Raw genomic sequence first — 27059 nt, 5'->3', positions numbered from 1 at the left:
AAAAATAAAAAAAAAGGTATAGTTGTCTTTTACCTCGATGGGTCACACCACAGTGCCCCAAGATATCTGCTAGAAATCTTGGCGGAAGCACATCCCGACTCCTTGGCGGCCCAGAGTCTCCACTGCTGCACACTTTCCTATACTCAAACCATCACATAAAAGAACACACAACGCAATAATCTTTGACCCAGTTGATAAGATATAATTGCCCACCTAAACATACAAAGCCCAGTACCATCCGTCCCTTAAGAACATTTGTAACAACCTGTAAAGGTACAGTGTGGAATCTTAATGTCACCCGCCATATTGTCCTGCCAAGGCTTCTCTCCCCCTGTCTCTTCCTTTCTGTCCTAGTCCCCACCTCTTCCTTCAAACTTCTCTCCCACCCATCCTTCCTTCTCCTCCAATGGCAGGCCTCCTTCTATCTTGTACCTCCCTCACCTGTGACATCACACCACATATGGTGACTTCGTTTTTCCTTTATTTTCCTCATAGTAAACCACCTCTGTGAGAGTGCTGAGCTGGATGACCATGATTTATTCCTCTGAATGAGATTGCTTAGAGCTAGGACCAGCCTTTTTCTTGTTTTTGAATTTCTATTCTTTTATTTTAAAACCTACTTAAGTCACGTTATCATATATAGAAATCTATGGGGGTTTAAAGATTGGCTGAAATAAAGCCTAAAGTAGCTATTTATGTTGGTACTAATACACTTTAAATGAATAAACACTGAACTCCTAGAAAAGAACTAGTCTGCTGTGGAAATGTGAGGGTCTATATTAGTGTTGACTAAATCTCCGTAGGACTTTCTGGTTCTTAATTTCTTCTGAGTCACAGACACATATTATTGCAGAGAGGCTATCTAATGAATTGCTCTCTGCATTGTTTTGATTTCCTGACCTTTGTATGGTGAGAGATTTTTTGATGAGAAAACATGTTTGATAGAAACAGATTTTCAAACTAGTTCAGATGTGCACGTGTTTGTAGACCAACTCATTTGGAAACAAAATTTCCTGGTGTAGATGTGAGTACACAGCTTGTGAAAACTCAGCATTTGTGAATACACTGTTCAATCATTCTCGTATGTGTTTGTAGCTGTATTGAAAGGGTTGGCATTTGAGAAATCACCTACTTGCTTCCAAAACAAAAATAAAAATGTTATGGCATAACAGGCCCTGTGTGGGCATTAAACATATGTGGTTTGAAATCATGTATTTTTCTTTGTAACATCAGAATGTTACAGCTCTCTAATACCAGAGGTGCTGTGGAGAGCAGCTGGTGGCAGATTGTGGAGAAGTCCTGTTTCCTTTTAGATCAGATGCTATTGCTAATGTCTAGAGACTGGCTGTGGTTATCAAAAAGGCAATAATAGTGACAGCCTACGACCATTAAATTTCATTTACTTGTTTACTACACAACTTTGCAAGTTTCTCTAATAAATACCTGAGATGGACAATGTCTGAAAAACATCCAAGTTATTTTATAAAGCAACTTGGCACATAGCTCAGAATAGGGAGTCATGTCATGGGGGCTCAGGTTATAACCTATAAACTGGATGCTGTTTGTCTCATGCCTAAAGCCTGGTTACTACCAAGTAGTTGGCACTTAAACACTGTTTCCCTAATAGTAGACACAACTCAAGAACATATTTAAAAGGAGGACTTGGGAAGTATTAACTCTGTACTTTGCACCTATTCCTTGGTTATGAGAACCATCTGAAATGTATATGAAGAATTACAAGGCACAGGTCTTCCTGGTTGCTGCCGCCGCAGAGAGCCCTTGGGCAGCACCCCTCGAGCAAACTTGAGCCTCAGGACCACAGGTAAGACCAACTTGTCTGCTGCAAGAGAGCTGCCTGGTGAGATCGGGACACACAGAGGCAGAGTTCATCTAGGACCGGGCACGTCCTGTGTTTGCCAGAGGTCCCACGCCCTCGGATCCCGGCCCGCAGCAGCTCTCTGCTCCCAGACCCCGTGGGAAAGAGACCTCACCGCCTGGTCAGGTGGGCACTCCTGAGACTGCAGAGCAGAAGAGACCACCAACACTGCCCACCCCTGCCCACATCCCTGGCCCAAGAGGAAACTGTATAAGGCCTCTGGGCTCCCGTGGGGAGGACCCAGGAGTGGCAGGACCCCTGCCTGAGACACCACCGGAACCTGAAGGAAACAGACCGGATAAACAGTTCTCTGCACCCAAATCCCGTGGGAGGGAGAGCTAAACCTTCAGAGAGGCAGACAAGCCTGGAAAACCAGAAGAGACTGCTCTCTGTACACACATCTCGGACGCCAGAGGAAAACACCAAAGGCCATCTGGAACCCTGGTGCACTGAAGCTCCCGGAAGGGGCGGCACAGGTCTTCCTGGTTGCTGCCTCTGCAGAGAGCCCTTGGGCAGCACCCCGCGAGCAAACTTGAGCCTCGGGACCACAGGTAAGACCAACTTGTCTGCTGCAAGAGAGCTGCCTGGTGAGATCGGGACACACAGAGGCAGAGTTCATCTAGGACCGGGCATGTCCTGTGTTTGCCAGAGGTCCCACGCCCTCGGATCCCGGCCCGCAGCAGCTCTCTGCTCCCAGACCCCGTGGGAAAGAGACCTCACCGCCTGGTCAGGTGGGCACTCCTGAGACTGCAGAGCAGAAGAGACCACCAACACTGCCCACCCCTGCCCACATCCCTGGCCCAAGAGGAAACTGTATAAGGCCTCTGGGCTCCCGTGGGGGAGGACCCAGGAGCGGCAGGACCCCTGCCTGAGACACCACCGGAACCTGAAGGAAACAGACCAGATAAACAGTTCTCTGCACCCAAATCCCGTGGGAGGGAGAGCTAAACCTTCAGAGAGGCAGACAAGCCTGGGAAACCAGAAGAGACTGCTCTCTGTACACACATCTCGGACGCCAGAGGAAAACACCAAAGGCCATCTGGAACCCTGGTGCACTGAAGCTCCCGGAAGGGGCGGCACAGGTCTTCCTGGTTGCTGCCGCTGCAGAGAGCCCGTGGGCAGCACCCCACGAGCGAACTTGAGCCTCGGGACCACAGGTAAGACCAACTTTTCTGCTGCAAGAAAGCTACCTGGTGAACTCAAGAAACAGGCCCACAGGAACAGCTGAAGACCTGTAGAGAGGAAAAACTACACGCCCGAAAGCAGAACACTCTGTCCTCATAACTGACTGAAAGAGAGGAAAACAGGTCTACAGCACTCCTGACACACAGGCTTATAGGACAGTCTAGCTACTATCAGAAATAGCAGAACAAAGTAACACTAGAGATAATCTGATGGCGAGAGGCAAGCTCAGGAACCCAAGCAACAGAAACCAAGACTACATGGCATCAACGGAGCCCAATTCTCCCACCAAAACAAACATGGAATATCCAAACACACCAGAAAAGCAAGATCTAGTTTCAAAATCATATTTGATCATGATGCTGGAGGACTTCAAGAAAGACGTGAAGAACTCCCTTAGAGAACAAGTAGAAGCCTACAGAGAGGAATCGCAAAAATCCCTGAAAGAATTCCAGGAAAACACAATCAAACAGTTGAAGGAATTAAAAATGGAAATAGAAGCAATCAAGAAAGAACACATGGAAACAACCCTGGATATAGAAAACCAAAGGAAGAGAAAAGGAGCCGTAGATACAAGCATCACCAACAGAATTCAAGAGATGGAAGAGAGAATCTCAGGAGCAGAAGATTCCATAGAAATCATTGACTCAACTGTCAAAGATAATGTAAAGCGGAAAAAGCTACTGGTCCAAAGCATACAGGAAATCCAGGACTCAATGAGAAGATCAAACCTAAGGATAATAGGTATAGAAGAGAGTGAAGACTCCCAGCTCAAAGGACTAGTAAATATCTTCAACAAAATCATAGAAGAAAACTTCCCTAACCTAAAAAAATAGATACCCATAGGCATACAAGAAGCCTACAGAACTCCAAATAGATTGGACCAGAAAAGAAACACCTCCCGTCACATAATAGTCAAAACACCAAACGCACAAAATAAAGAAAGAATATTAAAAGCACTAAGGGAAAAAGGTCAAGTAACATATAAAGGCAGACCTATCAGAATCACACCAGACTTCTCGCCAGAAACTATGAAGGCCAGAAGATCCTGGACTGATGTCATACAGACCCTAAGAGAACACAAATGCCAGCCCAGGGTACTGTATCCTGCAAAACTCTCAATTAACATAGATGGAGAAACCAAGATATTCCATGACAAAACCAAATTTACACAATATCTTTTTACAAATCCAGCACTACAAAGGATAATAAATGGTAAAGCCCTACATAAGGAGGCAAGCTATACCCTAGAAGAAGCAAGAAACTAATCGTCTTGGCAACAAAACAAAGAGAATGAAAGCACACAAACATAACCTCACATCCAAATATGAATATATCAGGAAGCAATAATCACTATTCCTTAATATCTCTCAACATCAATGGCCTCAATTCCCCAATAAAAAGAAATAGATTAACAAACTGGATACGCAACGAGGACCCTGCATTCTGCTGCCTACAGGAAACACACCTCAGAGACAAAGAAAGACACTACCTCAGAGTGAAAGGCTGGAAAACAACTTTCCAAGCAAATGGTCAGAAGAAGCAAGCTGGAGTAGCCATTCTAATATCAAATAAAATCAATTTTCAACTAAAAGTCATCAAAAAAGATAAGGAAGGACACTTCATATTCATCAAAGGAAAAATCCACCAAGATGAACTCTCAATCCTAAATATCTATGCCCCAAATAAAAGGGCACCTACATATGTAAAAGAAACCTTACTAAAGCTCAAAACACACATTGCACCTCACACAATAATAGTGGGAGATTTCAACACCCCACTCTCATCAATGGACAGATCATGGAAACAGAAATTAAACAGAGATGTAGACAGACTAAGAGAAGTCATGAGCCAAACGGACTTAACGGATATTTATAGAACATTCTATCCTAAAGCAAAAGGATATTCCTTCTTCTCAGCTCCTCATGGTACTTTCTTCAAAATTGACCATATACTTGGTCAAGAAACGGGCCTCAACAGGTACAGAAAGATAGAAATAATCCCATGCGTGCTATCGGACCACCACGGCCTAAAACTGGTCTTCAATAACAATCAAGGAAGAATGCCCGCATATACTTGGAAATTGAACAATGCTCTGCTCAATGATAACCTGGTCAAGGAAGAAATAAAGAAAAAAATTAAAAACTTTTTAGAATTTAATGAAAATGAAGGTACAACATACCCAAACTTATGGGACACAATGGAAGCTGTGCTAAGAGGAAAACTCATAGCGCTGAGTGCCTGCAGAAAGAAACAGGAAAGAGCATATGTCAGCAGCTTGACAGCACACCTAAAAGCTCTAGAACAAAAAGAAGCAAATACACCCAGGAGGAGTAGAAGTCAGGAAATAATCAAACTCAGAGCTGAAATCAACCAAGTAGAAACAAAAAGGACCATAGAAAGAATCAACAGAACCAAAAGTTGGTTCTTTGAGAAAATCAACAAGATAGATAAACCCTTAGCCAGACTAACGAGAGGACACAGAGAGTGTGTCCAAATTAACAAAATCAGAAATGAAAAGGGAGACATAACTACAGATTCAGAGGAAATTCAAAAAATCATCAGATCTTATTATAAAAGCCTATATTCAAAAAAACTTGAAAATCTTCAGGAAATGGACAATTTCCTAGACAGATACCAGGTACCGAAGTTAAATCAGGAACAGATAAACCAGTTAAACAACCCCATAACTCCTAAGGAAATAGAAGCAGTCATTAAATGTCTCCCAACCAAAAAGAGCCCAGGTCCAGACGGGTTTAGTGCAGAATTCTATTAAACCTTCATAGAAGACCTCATAGCAATATTATCCAAACTATTCCACAAAATTGAACAGATGGAGCACTACCGAATTCCTTCTATGAAGCCACAATTACTCTTATACCTAAACCACACAAAGACCCAACAAAGAAAGAGCACTTCAGACCAATTTCCCTTATGAATATCGACGCAAAAATACTCAATAAAATTCTGGCAAACCGAATCCAAGAGCACATCAAAACAATCATCCACCATGACCAAGTAGGCTTCATCCCAGGCATGCAGGGATGGTTTAATATACAGAAAACCATCAACGTGATCCATTATATAAAAAAACTGAAAGAACAAAACCACATGATCATTTCATTAGACGCTGAGAAAGCATTTGACAAAATTCAACACCCCTTCACTATAAAAGTCCTGGAAAGAATAGGAATTCAAGGCCCATAACTGAACATAGTAAAAGCCATATACAGCAAACCAGTTGCTAACATTAAACTAAATGGAGAGAAACTTGAAGCAATCCCACTAAAATCAGGGACTAGACAAGGCTGCCCACTCTCTCCCTACTTATTCAATATAGTTCTTGAAGTTCTAGCCAGAGTAATCAGACAACAAAAGGAAGTCAAGGGGATACAGATCGGAAAAGAAGAGGTCAAAATATCACTATTTGCAGATGACATGATAGTATATTTAAGTGATCCCAAACGTTCCACTAGAGAACTACTAAAGCTGATAGACAACTTCAGCAAAGTGGCTGGGTATAAAATTAACTCAAATAAATCAGTTGCCTTCCTCTATACAAAAGAGAAACAAGCCGAGAAAGAAATTAGGGAAACGACACCTTTCATAATAGACCCAAATAATATAAAGTACCTCGGTGTGACTTTAACAAAGCAAGTAAAAGATCTGTACAATAAGAACTTCAAGACACTGAAGAAGGAAATTGAAGAAGACCTCAGAAGATGGAAAGATCTCCCATGCTCATGGATTGGCAGGATTAATATAGTAAAAATGGCCATTTTACCAAAAGCAATCTACAGATTCAATGCAATCCCCATCAAAATACCAATCCAATTCTTCAAAGAGTTAGACAGAACAATTTGCAAACTCATCTGGAATAAGAAAAAACCCAGGATAGCTAAAGCTATCCTCAACAATAAAAGGACTTCAGGGGGAATCACTATCCCTGAACTCAAGCAGTATTACAGAGAAATAGTGATAAAAACTGCATGGTATTGGTACAGAGACAGACAGATAGACCAATGGAATAGAATTGAAGACCCAGAAATGAACCCACACACCTATGGTCCCTTGATTTTTGACAAAGGAGCCAAAACCATCCAATGGAAAAAAGATAGCATTTTCAGCAAATGGTGCTGGTTCAACTGGAGGGCAACATGTAGAAGAATGCAGATCGATCCATGCTTATCACCCTGTACAAAGCTTAAGTCCAAGTGGATCAAGGACCTCCACATCAAACCAGACACACTCAAACTAATAGAAGAAAAACTAGGGAAGCATCTGGAACACATGGGCACTGGAAAAAATTTCCTAAACAAAACACCAATGGCTTACGCTCTAAGATCAAGAATCGACAAATGGGATCTCATAAAACTGCAAAGCTGCTGTAAGGCAAAGGACACTGTGGTTAGGACAAAACAGCAACCAACAGATTGGGAAAAGATCTTTACCAATCCTACAACAGATAGAGGCCTTATATCCAAAATATACAAAGAACTCAAGAAGTTAGACCGCAGGGAAACAAATAACCCTATTAAAAAATGGGGTTCAGAGCTAAACAAAGAATTCACAGCTGAGGAATGCCAAATGGCTGAGAAACACCTAAAGAAATGTTCAACATCATTAGTCATAAGGGAAATGCAAATCAAAACAACCCTGAGATTTCACCTCACACCAGTGAGAATGGCTATGATCAAAAACTCAGGGGACAACAGATGCTGGCGAGGATGTGGAGAAAGAAGAACACTCCTCCATTGTTGGTGGGATTGCAAACTGGTACAACCATTCTGGAAATCAGTCTTGAGGTTCCTCAGAAAATTGGACATTGAACTGCCTGAGGATCCAGCTATACCTCTCTTGGGCATATACCCAAAAGATGCCTCAACATCTAAAAAAGACACGTGCTCCACTATGTTCATTGCAGCCTTATTTATAATAGCCAGAAGCTGGAAAGAACCCAGATGCCCTTCAACAGAGGAATGGATACAGAAAATGTGGTACATCTACACAATGGAATATTACTCAGCTATCAAAAACAACGACTTTATGAAATTCGTATGCAAATGGTTGGAACTGGAAAATATCATCCTGAGTGAGCTAACCCAATCACAGAAAGACATACATGGTATGCACTCATTGATAAGTGGCTATTAGCCCAAATGCTTGAATTACCCTAGATACCTAGAACAAATGAAACTCAAGATGGATGATCAAAATGTGAATGCTTCACTCCTTCTTTAAAAGGGGAACAAGAATACCCTTGGTAGGGAAGAGAGAGGCAAAGATTAAAACAGAGACTGAAGGAACACCCATTCAGAGCCTGCCCCACATGTGGCCCATGCATATACAGCCACCCAATTAGACAAGGTGGATGAAGCAAAGAAGTGCAGACCGACAGGAGCCGGATGTAGATCGCTCCTGAGAGACACAGCCAGAATACAGCAAATACAGAGGCGAATGCCAGCAGCAAACCACTGAACTGAGAATAGGACCCCCGTTGAAGGAATCAGAGAAAGAACTGGAAGATCTTGAAGGGGCTCGAGACCCCATATGTACAACAATGCTAAGCAACCAGAGCTTCCAGGGACTAAGCCACTACCTAAAGACTATACATGGACTGACCCTGGACTCTGACCTCATAGGTAGCAATGAATATCCTAGTAAGAGCACCAGTGGAAGGAGAAGCCCTGGGTCCTGCTAAGACTTAACCCCCAGTGAACTAGACTGGTGGGGGGAGGGCGGCAATGGGGGGAGAGTTGGGAGGGGAAAACCCATAAGGAAGGGGAGGGGGGAGGGGGATGTTTGCCCGGATACCGGGAAAGGGAATACCACTCGAAATGTATATAAGAAATACTCAAGTTAATAAAAAAAAATGTAAAAAAAAAAAAGAATTACAAGTCTTTATATTGAATATTTTTTGTTCATATTTCAAAAGAAAACATCAGTGGTTTTAAAAACAAATAATATTATTAATTTACTTTATTATTTTATTTTATTGGATATTTTATGTATTTACATTTCAAATGTTATGTCCTTTCTACCCTTTCCCAGTCCTGAAGATGCTTCCTCCTGGCATTTCCCTACACTGGGGAATCTAGCCTTCACAGGATCAAGGGCTTCTCCTTCTATTGATGCTAGACAATGCTGTCCTCTCCTATGTATGTGCCTGGAACCATGGGTCCCTCCATGTGTATTCATCAGTTGGCAGTTTAGTCCCTGGGAGCTCTTGTGGAAGGAGGAGGGTCTGGTTGGTTGATATTGTTGTTCTTCCTATGGGGTTGCAAACCCCTTAAGATCCTTCAGTCCTTTCTCTAACTTCCCCATTGGAGTCTGTGTGCTCAGCCTGATGGTTAGCTGCAAACATGCTCATCTTTATCTGTAAGGATCTGGCAGAGCCTCTCAGGAGACAACCATATTAGACTCCTGTCGGCAAGCATTACTTGGCATCAGCAATAGTGACTGGGTTTGGTGGCTGCATATAGGATGGATCCCAAGGGAGGCAGTTTCTAGATGACCTTTCTTTCAGTCCCTGGCCCACTCTTTGTCCCCGTATTTCTTCCTGTGCATATTTTGTTCCTTTTTCTAAGATGAACTGAATTTCATGAAGTCATTGTTTTTAATAGCTGAATAGTATTCCATTGTGTAAATGTACCACATTTTCTCTATCCATTCCTCTCGTTGATGGACATTTGGGTAATTTCCAACTTTTGACTAGTATAAATAAGACTGCTATGAACATAATGGAACATGCATCCTTGTTAAATATTGGAGCATCTTTTGCATATATGCCCAGGAGTGGTATAGCCAGGTCCTCAGGTAGTACTATATCCAATTTTCTGAGGAATCTCCAACCTGATTTCCACAGTGGTTGAACCAACTTAAAAATCCCACCAACAGTGGAGGAGTGTTCGTTTTTCTCCACATCCTTGCCAGCATCTGCCTTCACCAGAGTTTTTGAACTTAGCCATTCTGACTGGTGTGAAGTGGAATCTTAGGGTTGTTTCTCTGATGACTAAGGATGTTGAACATTTCTTTAGCTTCTTCTCAGCCATTCAGTAATCCTCAGTTGAGAATTCTTTGTTTAGCTCTGTACCCCACTTTTTAATAGGATTATTGGATTCTCTAGATTCTAACTTCTTCAGTGCTTTGTATATATTAGATATTAGTCCTCTATCGGATGTAGGATTGATAAAGATCTTTTCCCAATCTGTTGGGGACCAGTTGGTTCAAGTTCTTGTCATATAGATCTTTCACTTGTTATATGCAATTCACACCAAGTATATTATATAATTTGTGACTATTGTGAAGGGTGTTATTTCCCTAATTTCTTTCTCAGACTGTTTATCCTTTGAGTAGAGGAAAGCTACTGATTTTTTTGAATTAATTTAATATCCAGCCACTTTGTTGAAGTTGTTTATCAGGTTAGGAGTTCTCTCGTGGAACTTTTGGAGTTGCTTAAGTATACTATCATATCATCTGCAAGTAGTGATATTTTGACTTCTTCCTTTCCAATTTGTATCCCTTTGACCTCCTTTTGTTGTCCTTTTGTGTTCTGGCTTGGACTTCGAGTACTATATTGAATAGATAGAGAGAAAGTGGGCAGACTTGTCCAGTCCCTGATTTTAGTGTAACTGCTTCAAGTTTCTCTCCATTTAGTTTGATGTTGGCTACTCGTTTGCTGTATATTGCTTTTACTATGTTTACGTATGGACCTTGAATTCCTGAAATTTCCAGGACTTTTATCATGAAGGGGTGTTGAATTTTTCAAATGCTTTCTCAGCATCTAATGAGATGATCATGTGTCTTTTTTCTTTTAGTTTGTTTATATAGTGGGTTACGTTGATAGATTTCTGTATATTGCACGATCTCTGAATCCCTGGGATGAAGCCTACTTGATCATGATGGATGATCTTTTTGATGTGTTTTTGAATTTGGTTTGCAAAATTTTGTTGAGTATTTTTGCATCAATACTCATGAGGAAAATTGATGTGAAGTTCTCTTTCTTTGTAGGGTCTTTGTGTGTTTTAGGTAAAACCAAAATTGTATCTTCAAAGACTGAATTGGGTAATGTTCCTTCTTTTTCTTTTGTAGAATAGTTCGGAGAGTATTACGTCTTTTATGAAGACTGGATAGAATTCCGCACTATACCCATCTGGTTCTGGGCTTTTTTGGGGGGTGGGGTGGGGAGAGTTTTAATGACTGCTTCTATTTCTTTAGGGGTTATAGGATTGTCTATATGGATTATCTGATCCTGATTTAACTTTGGTAGCTGGTATCTGTCTAGAAAATTGTCCATTTCCTTCAGATTTTCAAGTTTTGTTGAATATAGGCTTTTGTAGTGGGATCTGATAATTTTTTAAATTTCCTCAGTTTCTTTTGTTATGTCTCCCTGTACATTTATGATTTTGTTAATTTGGATACTCTCTCTGTTCTCTTTCATTAGTCTGACTAAGGGTTATATACCTTAATGATTTTCTCAAAGAACCAACTCCTGCTTTTGTTGATTGTTTGTATAGTTCTTTTTGTTTCTACTTGATTGATTTCAGTTTGAATTTGATTATTTCCTGCCATCTACTCCTTTTTGATGTATTTGCTTCTTTTTGTTCTAGAGCGTTCAGGTGTGCTTTCAAGCTGTTACTGTATTCTCTGTCCAGTTTCTTTTTGCAGGTATGCAGAGCTATGAATTTTCCTCTAATCACTACTTTCATTGTATCCTAAAAGATTGGGTATGTTGTGCCTTCATTTTCATTAAATTCTAAAAAGTCTTTAATTTCTTTATTTTTTCCTTGTCCAGGTTATCATTGAGTAGAGCATTGTTCAACTTCCATGTGTATGTGGGCTTTCTGTTGTTTTTGTTGTTATGGAAGAACAGCCTTAATCCATGATGATCTGATAGGATAGATACATGGGATTATTTCTATCTTCTTGTATCCGTTGCGGCCTGCTTGTGACCAATTATGTGGTCAGTTTTGGAGAAGGTACGATGAGGTGCTGAGAACAAAGTATATTCTTTTGTTGTAACATTAATTTTGATATGACTTTAATTAATTTCTAAATAATAATCAAGTGTTCCTCATCATATTATAAGTAATCTTTTCTTTGGTTGGTTTTCTTCTTTTGTTATTTGAGATAGGTTCCCCCTACATAACCCTGGCTGTCCTGGAACTCACTATCTAGACCATGCTATCATCAAATTCACAGGTTCTCTGCCTCCTGAGTGCTGGGATCTCAGGTGTTACACCCAGCCAAATTTATAAATAATCTTATTGAAGACATGCAGGGCTGTATTTAATTTATCTTACAGCTGTTTTTCTATACACAAACATGTTTTGTGAAGCAATGTAGTTAATTTTCAGGTTGTAATGATGCTTGCAATGATTATTGTCGTGATGCTTTGGGACATGGTTGGCCTGGGGAAGGGTAGAGTACCTAGAAGTTATAAGTGAACCTAACCGCTTTGCATGGGAATTAAATCCTTTGAATAAATCTCATTACTTCCAGGCTCTAACCAGCAAAACTAATTGGATACAGGTGACTACACATAATTCCTCTTAATGGTATTTTTTAACAAAAAGCCCTCATAATGAAAAAACAAAACACTAACACAACACTGAGCTTTAAAAGGCCAAATTACAGTTTGTTAGCTGACACTGACCTTTTCTTTCCCCTATATTTTTATTCATTAAAAAGAATATCTACAATATAGAGCACTCTAAGTATTCAACAAAAAATGGATTTTTCAAGAATGATCTCCAGTTGAAGGCAACGTGAATCATTTATGCATTTGAGAGAAGGGAAGACTGAGATGGATGCAGGGTGGCATAGTCATCTAGGGACAGCAGGAATATCTAGGGAACATAAACAAGTCACTTCTGGGCCCTTCTCCTTTTGCTTGAGATGCAAGATCTGATGTGTTACCCCCACTGCTTGTCACTCTGACACCTTCTGAACATCAGTCTACGATGAAGCTAGCCTTCTTGGAGCACCTGGACAAAATGAGAATGTGTCCTTGGCCTTGGCCACGCCTGCCTGCTGCCCTCTTCCTCAACAGAGCCACACAGCAGAGGGAGGACTGAGGATGGCAGGTGAGGTAGGATGAATGGGCTGGGAGGTTCAGGAGGATGCAGTGCTGTGAGACCTCACGAGGCAACACTCTGGATATGAACTGGGCTGTAGACTACGTAAGGAGAGATGGTGGACTGCAAGAGAAGCTGGAGGAGGTAATATCTGAATACAATAGTGGCATGGTCCTGAGTTTGTTGCTTCTGAGATGCACTGAGTCACAAGCCTCAGAAGTGGCTGCTGACGTTAGTCATTTTCAGTTATCAGAAATGCAATGACTAGTTTTTGTGGAACATAGGAAGTACATGGTTATACATTTAGAAATATACCTTATAAGGAAGGAGTGTATTTATTTTTCTCTAACTCTGTACTTTTAGAGTACTAATCTAGTGCTCTAAAACCTTAAAAAATAAAATTTGATTCTCAGATAGGGTGAGATTCTAGGGAGCCTTTGTTGGCCTGGATGTATTACATATCCCAGACTGGCATTGAAGTTGGGCATCTTCCCATTGGTAATTCCAGTTCTGCACTGGAACCACACCCTTCCTTGGGATCTTGCTCACATTTTGTTGCCATAGGAGCAGGGAACACGAGATTTTACTTTCAGCACACGGGTACCCTTTTAGTACAGTGCTGTTGGGCCTGAGAACACACTGTTGCACAGGCCTCTTGGTTGGTTTGCCTTGTTTCATTACCACATCACTGTTACCAGTCTGTCTGGGGTTTTCACCTCTGATGCCTTCAGCTTGGAAGCTTCCATTCCCCGCACTGTCAGTGTATTTCAAATGCTTCCTGGAGTATAGTCATACAGTATGTGTAGTTCTGTTCTGTGTGTGACTTACTCCACCTGGTAAATGCCTCAAGTCCAAGCCACCTTACTTCAGTATTTATCAGCCTTTGCTCTAATCCTAAAAGCAACTTACCTTCACTTATCAGGTTTTGTTTGATAAAAAGTAAAGAAACAAATATGCTTTCTATTGCAAAAGCAGAGAATGATAATCTGTATGATAGCAGGTAGGAAGACACAAAAAGAAAAAAAATTAAAATGTATCTATTATTATTTCTTCCCGTATGGCAGAGTTTCATTGAATTTATCTATTGATTGTCCCCGTTAAGACGATGGAGATTACTGTCCACTCTCCTGCAATGACTTGTTCCAGTGAGTGTGAGTTTGATGTATAAATGTTCCCTCTCTTTGAAACTTCCCCAGCTATCTTACAGGATGTGTTTTTAAAGTAGTGAATATTAGAGTAATTATTCCATTTTAACCTTCTGTAAGATTTAGAATAGTTTTAATTTCAGACAGATCTCAAAAAATAATCTAACAATCTGTCTCAGTGTTGAAGAAAAATTACCCCTGAACAAAGAACATGGTGTAAGCCTGTGTGTGCCCATCCTATTCTGTTAGGAGACTAATGCTGACTTCATAGAATGGTATTGAACAAAGAATCCCACCTTTCCTATAAAGTAGTGTAAGGCCAATGGTCTTAACTCTTCTTTCAAGAGTTAGCAGTGACTCCCATTTGCTCCTGAATTGCCTTTTTCTAGCTGGCTTTAAAGATAGATTCATTCTTCTTAACTGTCCTGTGTCCACTTAAATCTTATATCTTCTTGACTTAATTTTGGCATGCTGCATAAATCTGGGTGTTACCAGTCTATTCTGAGTATCTCCGGTGTTTGGAGTATAAGTTTTTGAAGGACTTACTAATGATACATTCTTTTTCTTTGGACTCTGTCATCCCATCTCACCCCTTCTCATCTCTCATTTGACTGTCTTGGGTTATCTCTCTCTTTCTTTGCCTGGTTTGTTAATCTTGCCTATTATTTCAAAGAATCAACTCTTGGATGGATTTTACTTACTGTTATTTTAATTATTTTTAAGTGGATTTCTGCCTTTATCTTTACTAGTGAATGCTTTGGGGTTTAGAAGATTCTTGTTTTTCTTTGACACTGAAAGGAATTTACAGATTCCTTATTTCAGTGAAATCCTTATGAAAATATCAATGGCACACAACACAAGGCTAGTAAAATGAATCCCAATAGTTAGATGGAAATATAAAGGGAAGGAATAACTAAATATATCTGTAGTAGAAAGGGCAGTGATAGAGACAGCAAAATAACCAATCTGAAATTGTACTACAGAGCCACAGTAGCTAAAGCAACATGGTACTGACCTGGACACCAGCCTGTAGGTAAACGAAGTAAATAAAGTACAGGAAGCAGTGATAAACTCACAGGAGTCGCCTAGCTTCCTGAAAAATAGTAAAACGTACTTTTAAACATTTCTTTACTTGCTTATTTAGTGTATATGTACACACACTTGTGTGGTCTAAGCATGAGTGTGGGAGTCAGAGGACAATTTATGCCAAGTCAGGTATCTCATTTCACTGTGTGGGTTCTAGGAATTGAAATCTCATCTGTAGGGTTGAGGGCATATGCAATTTTAAAAAGGGAGTGGATGGGCTTCGAGAGATTGCTCAGTGGTTAAGAACATTAGCTGTTCCTGCAGAGGACTCTAGTTTAAGTTTGTTTTCCAGCTGTGTCAGGTGGCTCCCAACATTTCTATATCTTCAGTTTCAGGGCATCTACCGCTCTATTGTGGCATCTGTGGGCACCAGACATACATAAAGTATACATATATAAACACAAGCAATTACACACACACACACACACACACACATACACATACACACACACACACACACACACACACACACACACACACACACACACACATATATATCAAATAAATTAATAAAGGAAAGGAAAAGTTGGGTTTAATTGGGAGGATAAAGGGAACCAGATAGAGAAGGAAGTGGGTAGGAAGAAGGTGAGTGTGATTGGAGGGAAGAAATGAGACAAAGTATAATGACATGTTTGACATTGTTACAATTTAACCCATTGTTTGTATGCTAGACTAGCCTGTTGAAAAATACATGTACTATGTTGTAGAGCTAGATTAAGAGAAAATATTCAGTGTAATAAATTATAAGACATGGGGTCATTTTAGTTCAATGCTGTGTGCCTATGTGGCTGGTTGTGGAGGGTTATTTTCCTGTGTCTCATGGGCAAAAGCTAAACTCCTTACCTTGAGTTATGGTTATCTTTTCAGATATGTCTAATTTTTTCTTTGATTTGAACAAAAGGAGAATTGTCCTAAACATGTCCATGTACTTCTCCTGTCTTACTTTGCTTGGGACTTGTCTCATGGCTTACCTTGTGCACAGGGTTATGCCTGTTCTATTCTGAACAGACGAATCCATGCTCGAAGATCCTGTGCTGTGCTGGTTACTGAGTAGTATTAATGGAGGACAACAGCATTTATTACAGCAATGCAGTCCGAATACCAATGTTTAGCCGACGTTGATTGGGCACCTAAGCACCCCTCTCCTTCCAGCCTGCTGTAGCTTGTCTCAGTCACTGTGCTCCTGACTATAAATCACAATGTCCCATTCCTATTTTACCTTGATTTAGAGTTGAAACGACTTATGTCTTTTACTAGATTATAAATTTCAAGTGATCTATTGCTTCTTAACTTTGCATAATGCCTTTTAATTATTTACTCTCTCGTTTTATCTTGTGAAGATGTGCCTTATACCCTTCACTGGGTGGTGAACTGCTCGATTTTGGTAATCACACTTAATCATCTTTGCATGCCTCTAATATCCAGTGCACTAATGAGCATCTGAAAACTTATTGAATTAATGTTCTTTCATTGATAAATCAACAGAGATGTCCCTGAGACTAAGCTATTTTTTAGCAAGGGATTTTTCACATGTAAGATCAGATTTTAGTATGTTAATGCTGAAGAAATATTTCATAATTGCATATATTATACTCTGTACTATTATAAACTACATAATATGAATGTTTTATATCTAAAAATATTTATTTTGCTTAAAATTACTTAGCTTATGTTTTGCTTATGACAGACTGCTACACTATTTTGCATTCTAATTACTATCAAAAGCATCTATCTTATTCTGAGCAAGGTATTCAGATTCGAATTCATCAATAGTTTGAGAACAGCATATACTATGTACAAGAACAGTCTAAGAAACAGATATGACTTGATAGTGAGTATTGTTTTCATCTTTGTTTCTCAGTAAATGATGCATACAGAAATTTGAATAGGAAGTCTTACGGGTTAATTTTATGTAAACATTATTTTAGGTAGCTGTGATGCGTAGGAAGGAACACTGTAATTTAAAAGGCAGGCATCTCAGTGATGCGTCTGCATTCATAAAAAGGTTCTCTGCTGAGCACTCTTAGCAGTGATAGGACTGAAGGAAAGTTTGGTTTAGTAAGAAAAGCAGAACATGTCTTGTCCTAATTATCTTAGTGTTAAGGTTTCAGAGCAGAGGATATAACTGAGTGGTGCAGTGAGCTGTTTCTCTAGAATGCGCAAGAGGTAGCACTGGAAAGAGTTCCCTTTTCAAACTTTCAGCTTTTTCTATGCTTGCAAGTCTCCTATCAGCAGATGGCCACACAACTGTCATAGATCCACTTATCCCTACTAAACTGCGTTCCAGGTAAACCAGGATGAAAATATATAACCGAGGCCTGGGAGAGAGCTTAATCAGTACGGAAGGCCTAAGTTCAGGTCTCTAATACCCACATGACAACATGAGCTAGAGCTCTAGATTCCACATGTTATCAGGAGAGAGCTAACTCCTGCAAGTTGTCCCTTAACCTATGCGCTGACACCATGACATGCTCCCCAATACTCCAAACAAACAAACAAACAGACAAATGCCCCTCCTATCAAAAAATTGAAAGACACTTGATAGAGATGTCTGTGTTCCACATGCATGTACTTGCATGTGCGCCTACACACACATGTGCACATAGACAGAAACGAACATACCATACCAATAACAAATAACTAAACAAGCATCCATGAGGGCCACTCCCTAAGGCAGATTTTAAAGTCTTTACCATCATAACTAACTCATCTAGTAGCACGTGTCCTTTATGCCTTCAGAGGAAGTAGTCACGTACCATAAGTAAGTCAACAGTCTCTCCTGTCTGTTTCATGGCAGGGAGCAGTTTGCAGGTTGGGAATTTTGTAGTGCGGTGCATTCCACTCAGTCTGAATGTGCTGCTACACTAGTACAACGCTTTAGGCCACTTGCAGTGCTTGGGTTGCCATTGCTTATGTTAAGGGCTTCCAGAAGACAGCTATGGGGTATTTAGAGAGATTCTGATAAACGATAATGACCTTTCAAAGGTTTAGTAGAATGAGCATAGGGTAGCTTGGTGAACACCTGATCAAGTCCAGGAGGAGGTGGGGAGTCACACACATATCCTCAGAACTGTTAATACACATACTTGTACTATATATACAATGATTTCAAGCATTTTTCAAATTATGGTTGCATTGTAAGATGTAGTGCTTGACCCTTAATTAATTTTTATTTTGACTTTAACATTGGTTGGGTATAATTTTTAGCTGTAAACTTGCAGTTTAGTTATCTTTGAAGAAATGTATAGTTCTGTACTCACTACCACAATCAGGTATAAAACATGTTTTTGTCCCCAGAAGTTGGATCCTATCTCTTTGAAATTGACCTGTAGCCTTCTCAGCCATGTAGAGTTTCACATGACAAACTCTTGTACCTTGCAGTTCTTTGGGTTAGATTTCTCTCCCTTATCAAATACTTGTGCATTTACTCATATTAATGTGGATTAGTAGTTTGCTGTTTTTGCTGGTGTGTAATCTTGTAACAAACGTGGCTTGATACATTTGTGTATGTATGCAACATAATTAAACTATCTATGCTGACTAGTTTTTCTGAAGTTGACCAAGCTAGGGTGCTATAGGCATATCTACTAGAAATGGTGAGAGTCACTAAGCCAGCACAGCTGTCTGACATAGTTCCAGTAGTCACTGTCATTTCTATGTCTCAATTTTGGGTTTTGGTGTCTGTGTCATTCATTCTTGGGAACTTCCTGCGTTTTGATTAATTTTATGTTCTTTGTCTGAACAAATTATATCTTATTCTTTTTAGAAAAATCATAAAACTAACTTTTTCTGGCCCTAGTTGAAAGTCTTCCTTACGCCCTGGAGATCATTAAGCACAGATAAGCACATAGTAGATGAGGCCATTACTACAGGAATCTTCTTCGGGCATCTGCCCCTGAGCAAACTCAATCAGTGTAATTGGTGCAAGGTAAACAGGGACAATTAACAAACTCACTGGTCAGGAGGACAGGTTACAGATTCAAGGCCCTCCCTTTACAAAAAGGTTAGGGCTCTCTGAAGATGTAGTTTAAAGATAGGGGTTCACACAAGGTATGCTCCTGGAGGAATAAAACTCAGTGAATAAGATAGATTGACTAAAACTTCTCCAACTTTATAGCATAGATGATGAAATATATTATAAAATGAGTTAGGTATTTAAATTCATAAAAAGACTAGTTCAGATATTTTCTGTTTGTCTGGAGTGCTTTCAGACTACAAACACTTCTATCCTAAAAGCAGGCTGTCATATAATGTTTGTTTGCTTTGTGTGTAATTCTTTGGATTATCTAAATTGAAGTTATAGGGGTGATAATAAAAGTAAAATCTGTGTTGTCTGTACTTTCTAATTGTGACTGAACTTGTCAACTTGGACATAAAATGAAAAATCAAATGCATAATCCATGCTTCTTGGATAATCATCAGTCTGTTTTTGTTCTGTGAAACCTGTATAAATAAAGAAGCAATGTGGTTGCTAGTTGGTCAGAGCTATGCAATTCCTTAGGCCAGTGCCTGTTTCCTTCCTCCCCTCAATGACTCCTTACTTCTTCTGTGGGCCCTGTCATTAAACGAGAGCCAGGGAAGACCCCTGGCACTAGGGTCATCTGGAAAGAGGGAACTTTAGGTGAGAAAATACCTCAATACAATTGTGCTGTAGTCAAAACAGTCAGGATCTTTTCTTGATTTAAGAATGCACCACTGTGCTAGGAGCGGCAGGACCCCTGCGCCTGAGACACCGCCGGAACCTGAAGGAAACAGACCAGATAAACAGTTCTCTGCACCCAAACCCCGTGGGAGGGAGACTTGAACCTTCAGAGAGGCAGGCACGCCTGGGAGGCCAGAAGAGACTGCACTCTGCGCACGTCCAGACGCCAGAGGAAAACACCAAACACCATCTGGAACCCTGGTGCACTGAGGCTCCCGGAAAGAGCGGCGCAGATCTTCCCGGTTGCTGCCGCCGCGGAGAGGACTTAGGCAGTACCCCACGAGCAAACTTGAGCCTTGGAACCACAGGTAGGACCAACTTTTCCCCTGCAAGAAACCTGCCTGGTGAACTCTGGACACACAGAGGCAAAATTCCTCTAGGACCGGGCACTTCCTGTGTGTACCAGAAGTCCCACACCCGCGGATCCCGGCCTGCAGCAGCTCTCTGCTCCCAAACCCCGTGGGAGAGAGACCTCACCGCCTGGTCAGGTGGGCACTCCTGAGGCTGCAGAGCGGAGGAGACCACCAACACTGCCCACCCCTGCCCACATCCCTGGCCCAAGAGGAAACTGTATAAGGCCTCTGGGCTCCCGTGGAGGAGGGCCCAGGAGCGGCAGGACCCCTGCCTGAGACACCACCGGAACCTGAAGGAAACAGACCGGATAAACAGTTCTCTGCACTCAAATCCCGTGGGAGGGAGAGCTGAACCTTCAGAGAGACAGACACGCCTGGGAAACCAGAAGAGACTGCACTCTGTGCACGTCCAGACACCAGAGGAAAACACCAAACGCCATCTGGAACCCTGGTGCACTGAGGCTCCCGGAAAGAGCGGCGCAGATCTTCCCGGTTGCTGCCGCCGCGGAGAGGACTTAGGCAGTACCCCACGAGCAAACTTGAGCCTTGGAACCACAGGTAGGACCAACTTTTCCCCTGCAAGAAACCTGCCTGGTGAACTCAAGACACAGGCCCACAGGAACAGCTGAAGACCTGTAGAGAGGAAAAACTACACGCCCGAAAGCAGAACACTCTGTCCCCATAACTGGCTGAAAGAAAACAGGAAAACAGGTCTACAGCACTCCTGACACACAGGCTTATAGGACAGTCTAGCCACTGTCAGAAATAGCAGAACAAAGTAACACTAGAGATAATCTGATGGCGAGAGGCAAGCTCAGGAACCCAAGCAACAGAAACCAAGACTACATGGCATCATCGGAGCCCAATTCTCCCACCAAAATAAACATGGAATATCCAAACACACCAGAAAAGCAAGATTTAGTTTCAAAATCGTATTTGATCATGATGCTGGAGGACTTCAAGAAAGACGTGGAGAACTCCCTTAGAGAACAAGTAGAAGCCTACAGAGAGGAATCGCAAAAATGCCTGAAAGAATTCCAGGAAAACATAAATAAACAAGTAGAAACCCATAGAGAGGAGACACAAAAATCCCTGAAAGAATTCCAGGGAAACATAATCAAACAGTTGAAGGAATTAAAAATGGAAATAGAAGCAGTCAAGAAAAAACACATGGAAACAACCCTGGACATAGAAAATCAAAAGAAAAGACAAGGAGCTGTAGATACAAGCTTCACCAACAGAATACAGGAGATGGAAGAGAGAATCTCGGGAGCAGAAGATTCCATAGATATCATTGACTCAACTGTCAAAGATAATGTAAAGCAGAAAAAGCTACTGGTCCAAAACATACAGGAAATCCAGGACTCAATGAGAAAATCAAACCTAAGGATAATAGGTATAGAAGAGAGTGAAGACTCCCAGCTCAAAGGACCAGTAAATATCTTCAACAAAATCATAGAAGAAAACTTCCCTAACCTAAAAAAAGAGATACCCATAGGCATACAAGAAGCCTACAGAACTCCAAATAGATTGGACCAGAAAAGAAACACCTCCCGTCACATAATTGTCAAAACACCAAACGCACAAAATAAAGAAAGAATATTAAAAGCAGTAAGGGAAAAAGGTCAAGTAACATATAAAGGGAGACCTATCAGAATCACACCAGACTTCTCGCCAGAAACTATGAAGGCCAGAAGATCCTGGACTGATGTCATACAGACCCTAAGAGAACACAAATGCCAGCCCAGGTTACTGTATCCAGCAAAACTCTCAATTAACATTGATGGAGAAACCAAGATATTCCATGACAAAACCAAATTTACACAATATCTTTCTACAAATCCAGCACTACAAAGGATAATAAATGGTAAAGCCCAACATAAGGAGGCAAGCTATACCCTAGAAGAAGCAAGAAACTAATCGTCTTGGCAACAAAACAAAGAGAATGAAAGCACACAAACATAACCTCACATCCAAATATGAATATAAAGGGAAACAATAATCACTATTCCTTAATATCTCTCAATATCAATGGCCTCAACTCCCCAATAAAAAGACATAGATTAACAAACTGGATACGCAACGAGGACCCTGCATTCTGCTGCCTACAGGAAACACACCTCAGAGACAAAGACAGACACTACCTCAGAGTGAAAGGCTGGAAAACAACTTTCCAAGCAAATGGTCAGAAGAAGCAAGCTGGAGTAGCCATTCTAATATCAAATAAAATCAATTTCCAACTAAAAGTCATCAAAAAAGATAAGGAAGGACACTTCATATTCATCAAAGGAAAAATCCACCAAGATGAACTCTCAATCCTAAATATCTATGCCCCAAATACAAGGGCACCTACATACGTAAAAGAAACCTTACTAAAGCTCAAAACACACATTGCACCTCACACAATAATAGTGGGAGATTTCAACACCCCACTCTCATCAATGGACAGATCATGGAAACAGAAATTAAACAGTGATGTCGACAGACTAAGAGAAGTCATGAGCCAAATGGACTTAACGGATATTTATAGAACATTCTATCCTAAAGCAAAAGGATATACCTTCTTCTCAGCTCCTCATGGTACTTTCTCCAAAATTGACCATATAATTGGTCAAAAAACGGGCCTCAACAGGTACAGAAAGATAGAAATAATCCCATGCGTGCTATCGGACCACCACGGCCTAAAACTGGTCTTCAATAACAATAAGGGAAGAATGCCCACATATACGTGGAAATTGAACAATGCTCTACTCAATGATAACCTGGTCAAGGAAGAAATAAAGAAAGAAATTAAAAACTTTTTAGAATTTAATGAAAATGAAGATACAACATACTCAAACTTATGGGACACAATGAAAGCTGTGCTAAGAGGAAAACTCATAGCGCTGAGTGCCTGCAGAAAGAAACAGGAAAGAGCATATGTCAGCAGCTTGACAGCACACCTAAAAGCTCTAGAACAAAAAGAAGCAAATACACCCAGGAGGAGTAGAAGGCAGGAAATAATCAAACTCAGAGCTGAAATCAACCAAGTAGAAACAAAAAGGACCATAGAAAGAATCAACAGGACCAAAAGTTGGTTCTTTGAGAAAATCAACAAGATAGATAAACCCTTAGCCAGACTAACGAGAGGACACAGAGAGTGCGTCCAAATTAACAAAATCAGAAATGAAAAGGGAGACATAACTACAGATTCAGAGGAAATTCAAAAAATCATCAGATCTTACTATAAAAACCTATATTCAACAAAATTTGAAAATCTTCAGGAAATGGACAATTTCCTAGACAGATACCAGGTATCAAAGTTAAATCAGGAACAGATAAACCAGTTAAACAACCCCATAACTCCTAAGGAAATAGAAGCAGTCATTAAAGGTCTCCCAACCAAAAAGAGCCCAGGTCCAGATGGGTTTAGTGCAGAATTCTATCAAACCTTCATAGAAGACCTCATACCAATATTATCCAAACTATTCCACAAAATTGAAACAGATGGAGCCCTACCGAATTCCTTCTACGAATCTACAATTACTCTTATACCTAAACCACACAAAGACACAACAAAGAAAGAGAACTTCAGACCAATTTCCCTTATGAATATCGACGCAAAAATACTCAATAAAATTCTGGCAAACCGAATTCAAGAGCACATCAAAACAATCATCCACCATGATCAAGTAGGCTTCATCCCAGGCATGCAGGGATGGTTTAATATACGGAAAACCATCAACGTGATCCATTATATAAACAAACTGAAAGAACAGAACCACATGATCATTTCATTAGATGCTGAGAAAGCATTTGACAAAATTCAACACCCCTTCATGATAAAAGTCCTGGAAAGAATAGGAATTCAAGGCCCATACCTAAACATAGTAAAAGCCATATACAGCAAACCAGTTGCTAACATTAAACTAAATGGAGAGAAACTTGAAGCAATCCCACTAAAATCAGGGACTAGACAAGGCTGCCCACTCTCTCCCTACTTATTCAATATAGTTCTTGAAGTTCTAGCCAGAGCAATCAGACAACAAAAGGAGATCAAAGGGATACAGATCGGAAAAGAAGAGGTCAAAATATCACTATTTGCAGATGATATGATAGTATATTTAAGTGATCCCAAAAGTTCCACCAGAGAACTACTAAAGCTGATAAACAACTTCAGCAAAGTGGCTGGGTATAAAATTAACTCAAATAAATCAGTTGCCTTCCTCTATACAAAAGAGAAACAAGCCGAGAAAGAAATTAGGGAAACGACACCCTTCATAATAGACCCAAATAATATAAAGTACCTCGGTGTGACTTTAACCAAGCAAGTAAAAGATCTGTACAATAAGAACTTCAAGACACTGAAGAAAGAAATTGAAGAAGACCTCAGAAGATGGAAAGATCTCCCATGCTCATGGATTGGCAGGATTAATATAGTAAAAATGGCCATTTTACCAAAAGCAATCTACAGATTCAATGCAATCCCCATCAAAATACCAATCCAATTCTTCAAAGAGTTAGACAGAACAATTTGCAAATTCATCTGGAATAACAAAAAACCCAGGATAGCTAAAGCTATCCTCAACAATAAAAGGACTTCAGGGGGAATCACTATCCCTGAACTCAAGCAGTATTACAGAGCAATAGTGATAAAAACTGCATGGTATTGGTACAGAGACAGACAGATAGACCAATGGAATAGAATTGAAGACCCAGAAATGAACCCACATACCTATGGTCACTTGATTTTTGACAAAGGAGCCAAAACCATCCAATGGAAAAAAGATAGCATTTTCAGCAAATGGTGCTGGTTCAACTGGAGGGCAACATGTAGAAGAATGCAGATCGATCCATGCTTATCACCCTGTACAAAGCTTAAGTCCAAGTGGATCAAGGACCTCCACATCAAACCAGACACACTCAAACTAATAGAAGAAAAACTAGGGAAGCATCTGGAACACATGGGCACTGGAAAAAATTTCCTGAACAAAACACCAATGGCTTATGCTCTAAGATCAAGAATTGACAAATGGGATCTCATAAAACTGCAAAGCTTCTGTAAGGCAAAGGACACTGTGGTTAGGACAAAACGGCAACCAACAGATTGGGAAAAGATCTTTACCAACCCTACAACAGATAGAGGCCTTATATCCAAAATATACAAAGAACTCAAGAAGTTAGACCGCAGGGAAACAAATAACCCTATTAAAAAATGGGGTTCAGAGCTAAACAAAGAATTCACAGCTGAGGAATGCCGAATGGCTGAGAAACACCTAAAGAAATGTTCAACATCTTTAGTCATAAGGGAAATGCAAATCAAAACAACCCTGAGATTTCACCTCACACCAGTGAGAATGGCTAAGATCAAAAACTCAGGTGACAGCAGATGCTGGCGAGGATGTGGAGAAAGAGGAACACTCCTCCATTGTTGGTGGGATTGCAGACTGGTAAAACCATTCTGGAAATCAGTCTGGAGGTTCCTCAGAAAATTGGACATTGAACTGCCTGAGGATCCAGCTATACCTCTCTTGGGCATATACCCAAAAGATGCCTCAACATATAAAAGAGACACGTGCTCCACTATGTTCATCGCAGCCTTATTTATAATAGCCAGAAAATGGAAAGAACCCAGATGCCCTTCAACAGAGGAATGGATACAGAAAATGTGGTACATCTACACAATGGAATACTACTCAGCTATCAAAAACAACGAGTTTATGAAATTCGTAGGCAAATGGTTGGAACTGGAAAATATCATCCTGAGTGAACTAACCCAATCACAGAAAGACATACATGGTATGCACTCATTGATAAGTGGCTATTAGCCCAAATGCTTGAACTACCCTAGATCCCTAGAACAAACGAAACTCAAGACGGATGATCAAAATGTGAATGCTTCACTCCTTCTTTAAATGAGGAAAAAGAATACCCTTGGCAGGGAAGGGAGAGGCAAAGATTAAAACAGAGACTGAAGGAACACCCATTCAGAGCCTGTCCCACATTTGGCCCATACATATACAGCCACCCAATTGGACTAGATGGATGAAGCAAAGAAGTGCAGACCGACAGGAGCCGGATGTAGATCGCTCCTGAGAGACACAGCCAGAATACAGCAAATACAGAGGCGAATGCCAGCAGCAAACCACTGAACTGAGAATAGGTACCCTATTGAAGGAATCAGAGAAAGAACTGGAAGAGCTTGAAGGGGCTCGAGACCCCAAAAGTACAACAATGCCAAGCAACCAGAGCTTCCAGGGACTAAGCCACTACCTAAAGACTATACATGGACTGACCCTGGACTCTGACCCCATAGGTAGCAATGAATATCCTAGTAAGAGCACCAGTGGAAGGGGAAGCCCTGGGTCCTGCTAAGACTGAACCCCCAGTGAACTAGTCTATGGGGGGAGGGCGGCAATGGTGGGAGGGTTGGGAGGGGAACACCCATAAGGAAGGGGAGGGGGGAGGGGGATGTTTGCCCGGAAACCGGGAAAGGGAATAACACTCGAAATGTATATAAGAAATACTCAAGTTAATAAAAAAAAAAAAAAAAAAAAAAAAAAATGGTGCCAGGTACCACAAGAGTAACAGAACTGTGCTATTTTCTCGGGTTTTGTTTTTTTACTTTTTTTTTTTAATGGAGTGTGCTGGATGTCTCTA

The 27059-nt window shown here is 40.7% G+C and overlaps 1 protein-coding gene across 4 annotated transcripts in view; it reads left to right on the top strand.

Moving 5' to 3' along the window:
- The window catches only part of Tpk1 (thiamin pyrophosphokinase 1), a 387559-nt gene that overhangs the window by 122423 nt on the left and 238077 nt on the right, over window positions 1-27059 (top strand). The window lies entirely within an intron of this gene.

The sequence above is a fragment of the Rattus norvegicus genome, chromosome 4, assembly GCF_036323735.1.
Source record: "Rattus norvegicus strain BN/NHsdMcwi chromosome 4, GRCr8, whole genome shotgun sequence".
NCBI lineage: Eukaryota > Metazoa > Chordata > Mammalia > Rodentia > Muridae > Rattus > Rattus norvegicus.
The sequence above is the reverse complement of the archived record's forward strand: the minus strand, read 5'-3'. Positions and strand labels throughout refer to the sequence as shown.